Raw genomic sequence first — 11,183 nt, 5'->3', positions numbered from 1 at the left:
TATGCACTAACTATGATTCGAATCTGAGACTCCTCTTCTTTTACTAGTTAATATCATGTCTAATATTTAAGTATAACCTATCGAATCAGGAAATCGACTTTGACTTAAATACAGGATGTTTCAAAAGTTGCGCATCCCTAACTTTGTTTATAACGTGAAACTGGAAAAGATGTTCACACCGGGTTCTCTGCATTATGACGCCTCATCTGTTGGCATGTTTTACATGGCTTTGGTTGCCGCTTTACTACATGGAGAAAATTCCAGAAATTAATTAGAGTAAATTTTTGCTCCACAATACTAATTTCGGGGGGAGAAAGGAGGATAAAAGAAATGGATGTTCCTTTTTGTACAGTCATGGACACTTCCGGATTATAACGATCCCATTGTAGATAAGGAACTCGTTACAACCCAGAAGTGTCCGTGACTGTACACATTTAATCATTATTCCATTCATTCATTACTCATATCCATTCCCCATACAGAGTTAATATTGTGTAACAGCTATGCAATATAACTATAGCCTAATATCACAATGCAGGGTGGCCCAAAAGTCTCCATACTTCACTTCAAAATAGAAATGTCACAAAATGTGCTCAAAGTGGCGGCTTCGAGAGCCAGGTTCATGTCAATGCGTTCCTGCCTGCACGCGTTCGTCATGTTTTAATAGCATTTTGGTATCTCACATGCAAAGGAGAATCATTTTTTCTATGTTTGGAGACTCTTTGAACAGCCTGTATAATACGTTTTCGGGTAATTCCTTTCCATCGAACATGATAAATTAACACTGATATCATGCACAGGAATGTAGCAAAAATTACCAAATAACTGCTATACCTACTTTGCGTTAAGAAATAACCTCCAAGTGCTAAATGAGAAAGATTCAGCTAAGAGATGGCGTAGTAGCCTCCATTCCACTTGATGTTCACGTATTTACAATTTCCAGCTATGTGAAGAATCAAATTTCGAGAAATTATTTCTAATTATAATGGAAATGGTAGAATGTGGTTCTCAGTATTTGTACTTTTGTTATTTAGAGTCGCTTTTCTGTGATTCTTTCAATTTAATGTAGGAACAATGTGATGAAGCTAGGGAAAAGGAAAAAACAAGCTCAAAATTGGTGAATATTTTCTACTGCTAACCCTAAACAGCTTTCTAAAAGCCACAAAAGAAATACCACCTAAAAAATGTACCGCCATCTTGAACAATTGGTCACCATATTGGATTTTTCGTTGGGAGCGCATTAGCAGCCTGTAGAATCGGATATACGAGAGGTAGAAACATGCAATTTGCTCAGAAATCTGTACCCGACTGCCCTGCCCTCATATCTTCTAACACCATTTTTGAATGATTACATAAAATTACTTATATGTATTAATATGAAGAGAAATCATATTCAGTTATGGACTTATTTTTCTGTGTTAACATCAGTTTTCGTCCTTCCCTGCTAATCTGATCGAAAACGTACTGAAACCCAAATTGAAGTGAGAGTCATCATCTAAGTTGAAAAGGTTCTCTCGGGGTATCGACTAGGGATGGCCAAACGGATCCGGATCCGAAAATCCCCGATCCGGATCCGGGTACGAAAGTTTCGGATCTGGATCCGGATCCGAGAGTTTCGTATCTCAATCCCATTATAATATTACCACACCTTAAAAGGTATTATGATCTTCGATTACAAAGAAATTTTTCATTAGTTAGTCCTTCAATTTTTTTCAAGTGTATTTTCTAAAATACTTTTCTACGCGTCGGCTAACACAATCGTGCACAAAAATAATCTTACTTGTGGGTCATTCCACATCAAATCAACGCAAAAACTAAGATTTTGACACCCATAAATTCCGATTTCGATGAAATTTGGTATGCATCGATGAAATTTGGTATGCACCTTTCCTTTATGGTTGAAAGAAACCCTCTAATTTTTTTTTTCACTCTATCTCAAACGGTTTTCATTTTACAGCACTTTGAAATGTCATCAAATCAGTGTTGTCTGTCACTCTTGAGACCCTCGACACAAGATACCCTTGCTTACGTTTTATTTCTTTTCTCCTTAACCAATCATCAGATCTCTTTGAAATTGTACACAAAGCTCAATGAAATAATGAGGATTTCAGAAAAAAATACGAGAGCACTCCAAAAATTTACAAATGCCTATAAAAAGATTAATAATGGATTTGTAGCCTAATTTTTGTGGTGGGAAAACTAGGTTACGAAAATATGAATTTTCATCATGTGGGTATGACGGAACCAAAAACTTTTGATGTTGAGAATCATTGCAAAGACATGCTCTTTCGCTACAAAAAATAAAATTTTTGTTTTTTTTATTCCTTCTGACGAAAATTTTACGATTTTTGGAAATTGCCTAAAATTTCAGGGTCAATCCGTACCAAATGGTCCAGCACTGGTCGCTCCAGAATTTTTAATTATTTTCATTTGTTTGTCGTTGTAACCCCTGTACAAGGGTAGTTCAAAACAGGCATTATTTTTCTAAAACTAGACTTCGTTTGAAAATGGCGGCTATTTTTGTTTCATGACTTGCAACATTTTTGGCCTATGCGGACAGTTGCGATAATTATGATAACTCAGCTAAGAAAAATTATAGAAATCTGGGGCAAGAAACATTGTTTTCAGTACATTTCAGGCTACATTTTATGTTCCGTATCTTTTTTCACCACATCTAATGCAAATGGCTGAAATTTAGGGTCGAAACTGACTGATATTCAATTTTGAAGAGAAATCAATGTATAGGATATATTTTTTTAGTAGGTAAGCAATGAAATATCAGAGCTATAATTTAGAGGAAACATGTACGAGTACATCCAAAGTTTCAGCAGAAAATATTTGAGCTCTATTACTGGTTTCCGCATTAAGTTAAAAAGCTCTTTGAAAATGCTCTTTTTTCTCAAAATTTGGGCTCCAAATATATGTCTGGTTCGAAAGGTCTTCCCGATGGCATAATGGTTACGTCGACGTTTTGTAACCAAGGGGTCCCAGGTTCGATACCCAGTGGATGCACATACTGGTTCGGATCCCACTTTAATAAACTGTAGGTCCAGTCTCGATTAGCCTTCCGTGCATAAAGTTGACATAAAACTGAAATCAAACCAATATCTGGTTGGGAACCTAATAAAATTTGATATTTACTGCATAAAGAGGTACCTGTAAAAAATTTCGAGATTGATATTATATGATAAAGTTACAACAGGGGGAAGTTTGGTAAAAGCAGACAAATTTACGTTATTAGTTACAATTATAATTATTTACTTTTAATTAACTATCATGCAATTACAATTATTGTACGTATTAATTAATTGCAACATACGAATGGCATAGAAAGCCTGTTAACAGCTATTATCAAAGAAAATGCGTGTACGGCTGTGTGTGAAATATTTTCTGCTCGAACTTTGAATGTACATGTTTCCTCTAAAAAAAATTATAGCTCTCATATATTTCATTGCTTACCTACTAAAAAAATATATCCTATACATTGATTTCTCTTCAAAATTGAATATCAGTCAGTTTTGACCCTAAATTTTAGCCATTTTCATTAGATGTGGTGAAAAAAGATACGCAACATAAAATGTAGCCTGAAATTTACTGAAAACAATGTTTCTTACCCCAGATTTCTATAATTTTTCTTAGCTGAGTTATCATAATTATCGCAACTGTCCGCATAGGCCAAAAATGTTGCAAGTCATGAAACAAAAATGGCCGCCATTTTCAAACGAAGTCTAGTTTTAGAAAAATAATGCCTGTTTTGAACTACCCTTGTACAGAGGTTACAACGACAAACAAATGAAAATAATTAAAAATTCTGGAGCGACCAGTGCTGGACCATTTGGTACGGATTGACCCTGAAATTTTAGGCAATTTCCAAAAATCGTAAAATTTTCGTTAAAAGGAAGAAAAAAACAACCAAAAATTTTATTTTTTGTAGCGAAACAGCATGATTCTCAACATCAAAAGTTTTTGGTTCCGTCATACCCACATGATGAAAATTCATATTTTCGTAACCTACATTTCCCACCACAAAAATTAGGCTACAAATCCATTATTAATCCTTTATAGGCATTTGTAAATTTTTTTGAGTGCTCATGTATTTTTTTTAAATCCTCATTATTTCATTGAACTTTGTGTACAATTTCAAAGAGATCTGATGATTGGTTAAGGAGAAAAGAAATAAAACGCAAGCAAGGGTATCTTGTGTCGAGGGTCTCAAGAGTGACAGACAACACTGATTTGATGACATTTCAAAGTGCTGTAAAATTAAAACAGTTTGAGATAGAGTTAAAAAAAAATAGGGGGTTTCTTTCAACCATAAAGGAAGGGTGTATACCAAATTTCATCGAAATCGGATTTGGTGGGTGTTATGACCTCGTTGAAATGGCGTGGAATGACCGTTTAACATAAAATGTCAGAGGTGATTTTGTAAATGCTATTGAAACGAATATGTATTCATTCGAATGTATTGGAAATGGAAACACACCACAGAAAAAACTGGTTTGTTTGGAATTACCAAAAAGGTTTGGTTGAGCTATTTGGTTATGCTTTTTGTTTCCGATAACCACTGACTCAGTCTGGCACGTATCCAGATACGTAAACGACCATACCCTTATATTACACATTTGAATGGTATTTGTAATGTGCCAAAATTATTTAAACTTGGTACGAGCAGGGATGATTCTCCGGGAACCTCCATAAGAAACTGTGAAAGAAGGAGACAAAGAAGATTATTTTAATTTTGTTCTTCTCCCCCGAAAAAAAGGCTGGTTGCTAGACTCGCCAATTCAATAAAATAACAGAACTGACAATCAATCAATATATATATATATATGAATGGCTTATTGCAGAAAGGGACCTGAGTCACATTTTTGAGGTATCGGAGTTAATTTTTTCATCTCCACTGTGTCTAGCAGCATACTGCAGGGGGTGCATTGAGGGTTGCAAAATTAACTATTCATTATGTTGAATATTTGAGCCAACAACGGCACATTTATTTCTTACACTATTAATATTATACGATTTTTCATTGTTTTTCTCAGAACTGTGTAAAAGTGACTCAGGTCCCTTTCTGCAATAAGCCATTCATATATATATATAAATACATTCGTATTGCAGTATTGTGTGAAAATTACTCCTGCAAGGAAAAAAGAATTGCGAAACTTTCATTGTAATTTTCGTCTTCCTCACGTCTTTTACACTCCTGGCTCAGTAGCAAACACAGTTTAAACTTTTGTGGTTCAAGTTGTTACGTTCTAGTTACAATTACTTCAGGCGTCGTATTATTATACTATTAATATTAACTTAATAATACTCAGCGGAGAACGATGAGACTCGGTGAAGTACACAGACTCCTCTCAGGTACAGGGATAGTGTTAGGCAAAGACAATATTCACAGCACAGAGAAATAAAACCACATTACTGCCGTATGTATAAATTGAAAAGTTTTATTCTTTATTTAATGCAATTATAATGCAACTATACTTGAGACGAAAGCGAGGATTTCGCTTTGTCGATGAATTGACTCAATTAAAACGCATAAAACTCAATGCGTGGCTATCGGCAAGCCTATGATTGCATAGACCTAGCTTGCGCCCCGAACTACCACACCAAGAGATATGCAATGATAACTGAGCCAATATTTGCTCTTTAACCTTTTATTTCTAGATTAATCTTTAGGCTAACTTTATTATTTGACGTGGAATGGTTGCAGTATTGTGCATATCATCAATGCATGGCTATCGGCGTACCTATGTTCACATAGGCCTAGCTTGCGCCCCGAACTACCATACCAGGATGTATGCACAACACCGAGGAGTTCTTTTTAAGTTTAAAAGCTTCGTCGATCCGTGGCGAAAAGTGTGGTCTTTCTTACGCGACATCCTCGCTTTTATACTCTTTTCGAGAACACAGATTAAAGTACAGATGAATCACTCACTATCTACAAAAGGATACTATCAACAAGACTGACATCTATACATCTTTAGAAATACAAATTCGTATAGAGCACTCTTGCAAACAAAGATACATTAAATTACTCATAACAGAGCATAAAATACAATGAACATTAATCAAAAGATATATATTACAAACAAAGTGCATTATTACCTTTAATAACAAAGAAATTACGCTTTCTTTTACAAAAATAAATACATTAGTGACATATTTTCTACTGATGACGTCACATAACAATGTGGATCATATCATCTGCCCCTCCCTTTCGGAAACTAAGTTTCAGGAAGGAAGTTATCTACCTGGAGGAAACTTAGTTTTAAATTACAAATTCTTTCTTTTTTTCCTCCGAAAAACGCACCAGTTTTACGTTATCCAAGTTAACCTTACCATATAATTCTTTAGTCCTTGGAATTAGCAATGTCACAACATTATTTTCCACTTTGTCCACTAGATAAGGTCCTATCCACAACATAAATAACTTTTGAATGGTCCTATCTAACGAGGAGCTTAAGGAATGGTTTTTAACCATCACGAAGTCTCCAACTGTCACTGTCTTTGCGTTTCCCTTCTGTTTTAAATCCTTCGACAGCTTCTTCTTCTCCCTGACTTGGGCTAAGAATAATTTGGACTTCCAATCCGGTTGGGCTTCTTCCCGTTCGGGCCAATTGAAATGGGTTAGGATCTCTCTGGGTATGGGATGGTTGAAGAATAGTTCAGCAGGTGAATATCCAGTAGTCTCAGAAATGGAATAATTAATTAACCAAACAACTTTTGATATGTATCGAGACCAAGTCTGATGTTCTCGATAACAAAATAAACGAAGTAATCTGATTATCTCTTGATTTGCTCGTTCTACCATGTTCCCCTTTGGATTGTAAGCTGTTGTGCAAACGTGATGGATACCAAGATTTTTGGTAAATTCGTGCCACTGCTTAGAGGTAAACTGAGCTCCTCTGTCGCTCAGGGTAAACGTAACGTTTGGATAGTGAGCGAAATATCCTCTCTGAAGCGTGTTTATAATTTCTGTGGTGCTGGCAGTCCGTAAAGCATATGCAGAGACAAAACGTGTACCCACATCAATAAGGCTCAAGATGTACTGGTATCCATTAGACCGAGGAAGCTTCCCAATCAAGTCCAGAGAAAGCATCTCATGAGGTTGCTTGGGACTGATATGAAGGGTCTCTTTGAGTATCCCCAATTTGTCTGGTTTACTTTGGGCACAAATTTCACAGTCTCGGATGTACTGTATCACGTCATCCATATATTGAGTTAGATATTCTTCGGTTTCAGGACCAAATACAGCATGCATGGCAGCTATGAAAATTGACACAGCACTAGAGATACCAAAAGGCATTCGAGCAAACATCCACTGACGTCCTTTATAGGAGAAGGCAGTATATGGTTGGCAGTCAGTTTTTACAGGGATCTGTAAATATCCAGAAGCCAGATCCAGATTTGTAAAATAACGAGCACCTTTAAATTTTTGTAAGGCATCCGAAATGGGCTCAACTGAATTTCGTGGAACACGTACAATTTTATTCAAATTTCTGAAGTCAATGCATGGGCGTACTGTACCGTCAGGCTTGTCGACTACGATTAAAGGGTTCAAGTAAGGGGAATTACAAGGCATTATAACACCCCATTGTCTCCACTTTTCTAATTCCTCCTCCAGGAGTTTCCTTTTTGCTATAGGTATGGGATATGGAGATCGATACACAGGTTCTGTGGTGGTGAGTTCAATCTCACACTGGAAGTTTTTAATAGTACCTGGTCTCTCGGAAAATACATCTCTATGCTTCAATAAGACTTCTTTCAATTGGCTTCTACCCCTTTCGCATAAAATCTCATTCGCATTGACCTTCTGCAGAATGTCGTCAGGACTAGCCGTCCACTGATCGACATGGGAATTTTCACGGACATTTCTTACATACGTCCCTTTCGAAGATCCATTATTCACGAGGTCCTGCTCTACCGGAACTCCGTCTACGGTGAGGGATAACTTCTCGCGCTGTAGGTCAATTCCTGCTTCATATTTCCTGAGGAATGGGTAGCCCAAAATAAAGTCAGCTTCGAGACCCTTCAAGACAAACATGTCCTCCAATAAATTTCTTCCAGCAATCTCCAGATATACTTGTCTACATCCCACAACTCTAGTTTTGTTTCTCCCAGTGAAATCAGTCAGCCTAACATCTGGACATGTTTGTAACTGCAATGACGGCAGCTTCTCTTTAATCTTCTTCCAAATGGCGTAGCTCATGAGATTACATTCGCTGCCAGTGTCCAGAACACAAATAAAATCGACGCCTGTTACAGTTGCTTTAATTAACGGAGCCCTGGGTAAATTTTCCTTTCTAACTGCCTGTTGTAGTGCTCTATCTAAACTTTGTTCTCCTTCATTGAGAGTCAGCACAACAAAAAGATGATTATCTTCACTATTTATATCGCTGTCATCGGTTCCCAGAGAAGTCCAAGATTTTAGCCCAACCGTGATCGGGAACGAAGAATTCACGTTGGGCGACTGGCTAAATCCGACTGCATACCACTCGGATTAGCACTAGTCGATGGTGCCCAACAAAAGTCTCTTGTTATGTCGACGCTTTGACGTTGCTCGTTCGTCAAACGTGAAGCAGAAGGTTCAAACGGAGGCGCCGTCGCTCTGAAATTACTGGGTTCAGAGGCGTTACGTGAAGAGTCACGGGAATGGTCTTCTGGATCAGATCTGGAACAACGCGGCCCACGTGCGTAGTTGTTCCTGCCATCCCTTCTAGGAGGATTACGTCGTCTGTTGTAATTGGAATATCCATTCCTCTGGTTCTGCATAACTTGTCTGACTCTGGGTGGTTGGTTTCCAATTCTATTTTGTCTGGGAGCATTTCCCTGGCCAGCACCTTCTCTATTCCACGCAGGCTTCCAACTGTCCTGTTCCTCAAGCACCTCGAACCTTTTCAGAAAGTCGGCTAGCTGGCGTACAGTTTGAGGAGAATTAGCTAGACTCAGACTGCGAGCTCTATATGGAAGCTGGGAGATGATTAAATTCACAATCTCAGGTTCTATGTAATGGGCAGACAGATTGCGGTAGGCTGAGTAAATAGACCAGGCATATTCCTCCATGCTCATACCGGACTGCTTTAAGTATCGGCGAGATCTCACTGCTGTCAGCTGCCTCTCTTTGGCCTCTTCTGAAGCATATTGTTTGCGAAAACGCCGGCAGAAATCAGAATAGGACTTGAACTCTAACTGGTTTGCTCGAAACCAATGCTCAGCCTGGCCCTTGAATAACCGAGGAATAATTTCCAATCGATATTCGTATGGAACTTGCATTAAATCAAAGTTGATATTGAGTTCTTTTAAATACTGTTCAGCATTCTGGGCTTCCAGGTCTCCCTTGAACTTGGACAAGGCATTAAGGTCTGCCATCCTTGGGGTTCCTGTCGTCGTTGATCGCTGAGTTCGCGGTGGTGACTCATCTGACCCGCTTCTCACATTTCCATGCCTTCGTGTTCGCTTTCTGATATTCGCTTGATACTGAGAGTCCGAGCTGGTGCTGGAGGAGGAGGAACTGCGATCTTTCTTCCTTGCTAGACGTTTCCTCTTTGCCCCTTCTTCATAACGACGATGTCGTGCCCTGGGAGATTCACGCTCTCTGTAACCTCTATCATCGCCCGAAAGACTAAAGGTAGGTGGAACTGCAGAGGCCACTTCATTAGCTCTTGAATCAGCAGTAACTCGTGGGCGACATACTTGTTTGTCTTTTCTAGCTCTCTCTCCACCTGTTCTGTCCATCGCTTCATTTAGTTCAATGTTAATGGTCGGCAACACTGCACTCTCAGCAACTGCAGACGGGTGACCAGCTGTTCGAGATCCAGTTTCTGTTTCCGTTTGCCGGGAAACGTGCATAGTCTCTAACTGATTCGTAAGTTGTTCTACCTGAGTTTTTATTTCCTCAACATCCTTGCTTCTTTGAGACACAACGACGGAAATCTGACTAATATTTTCTTGGACCTCAGCCCGGAACTGTATTTTGTCAGTCTCGGCCTCAGCCAATATCTGTTCCATCGTCAGCTGTTTTTCAATAATCTTATTGCACTCCTCAGTGAATCTCGAATTAATATCCTCTACATCGATGCGAACACTTTCCGTGGCTTTATTAACATCGGCTGCCAAGCTACGCCGGAACTCATCAAAGTCCATCTCTCTAGCCTGCCGAATTTCTTCAGAGAATCGGGTCCTAGTATTCTCGTTCTCAGATTTTAGTTGTTGTATTTCACAGGCCATCTCGCCTATTTCAGCTCTTAAAGCTTTCATAGATTCATCGTGCTGCTTACCGATATCATCCTTTAATAGCGCACATTGTCTACAGATATCAGCTTTCAGTGCTTCAGACTGTTTGCTAATATCAGCCTTCAAGTTATTAATGGAATCAGCTTGCTGTTTTATGTCAGCCTGCAATGTTTCAGACTGTCTGCTAATATCAGCCTTCAAGTTATTAATGGAATCAGCTTGCTGCTTAATGTCAGCCTTCAAGTTATTAATGGAATCAGCTTGCTGTTTTATGTCAGCCTGCAATGTTTCAGACTGTCTGCTAATATCAGCCTTCAAGTTATTAATGGAATCAGCTTGCTGCTTAATGTCAGCCTGCAATGTTTCAGACTGTTTGCTAATATCATTGCTAATATCAGCCTTCAAGTTAATAATGGAATTAGCTTGATGTTTAATATCAGCCTGTAATGTTTCCATACTCTCAACTTGCTGCTTGCTAATTCCTTCAATCATGGCTTTCAAAGCTTCAAACATATTTAACGGATCAGATGAAATAGTTGTAGACAATGATTCACAATCTTTACAAACCAAATCGGTAGCTTCGTGGCTTTCAAATCGAACATCTAAGCCACAACATTCATAATGTAAAAGCTTTGTACATTTCTTGCATACAAATGTGGTTCTTTCTTTATCGATGGCCCGACAACAATCGGGAACATTAAGCTCTGAACTTGAAGTAACATTTTTATTTGCGCTACGCAAATGCTTCTTTTCCATTTCGAAACGAAATGACTCTGTGCTTTTCTATAAATATGAAAGTTCAGTGCTCTTGCACAATTAATCTCAACTTTAAACAATTGTCTTGCCCTTGTACACTACAATATCGAGCCAACACGTTGAGCTGCCATTTGTTACGTTCTAGTTACAATTACTTCAGGCGTCGTATTATTATACTATTAATATTAACTTAA

Source organism: Lepisma saccharinum, chromosome 11 (assembly GCF_977018435.1).
Source record: "Lepisma saccharinum chromosome 11, izLepSacc3.1, whole genome shotgun sequence".
Classification (NCBI taxonomy): Eukaryota; Metazoa; Arthropoda; class Insecta; order Zygentoma; family Lepismatidae; genus Lepisma; species Lepisma saccharinum.
Note: the sequence above shows the minus strand (reverse complement) of the source record.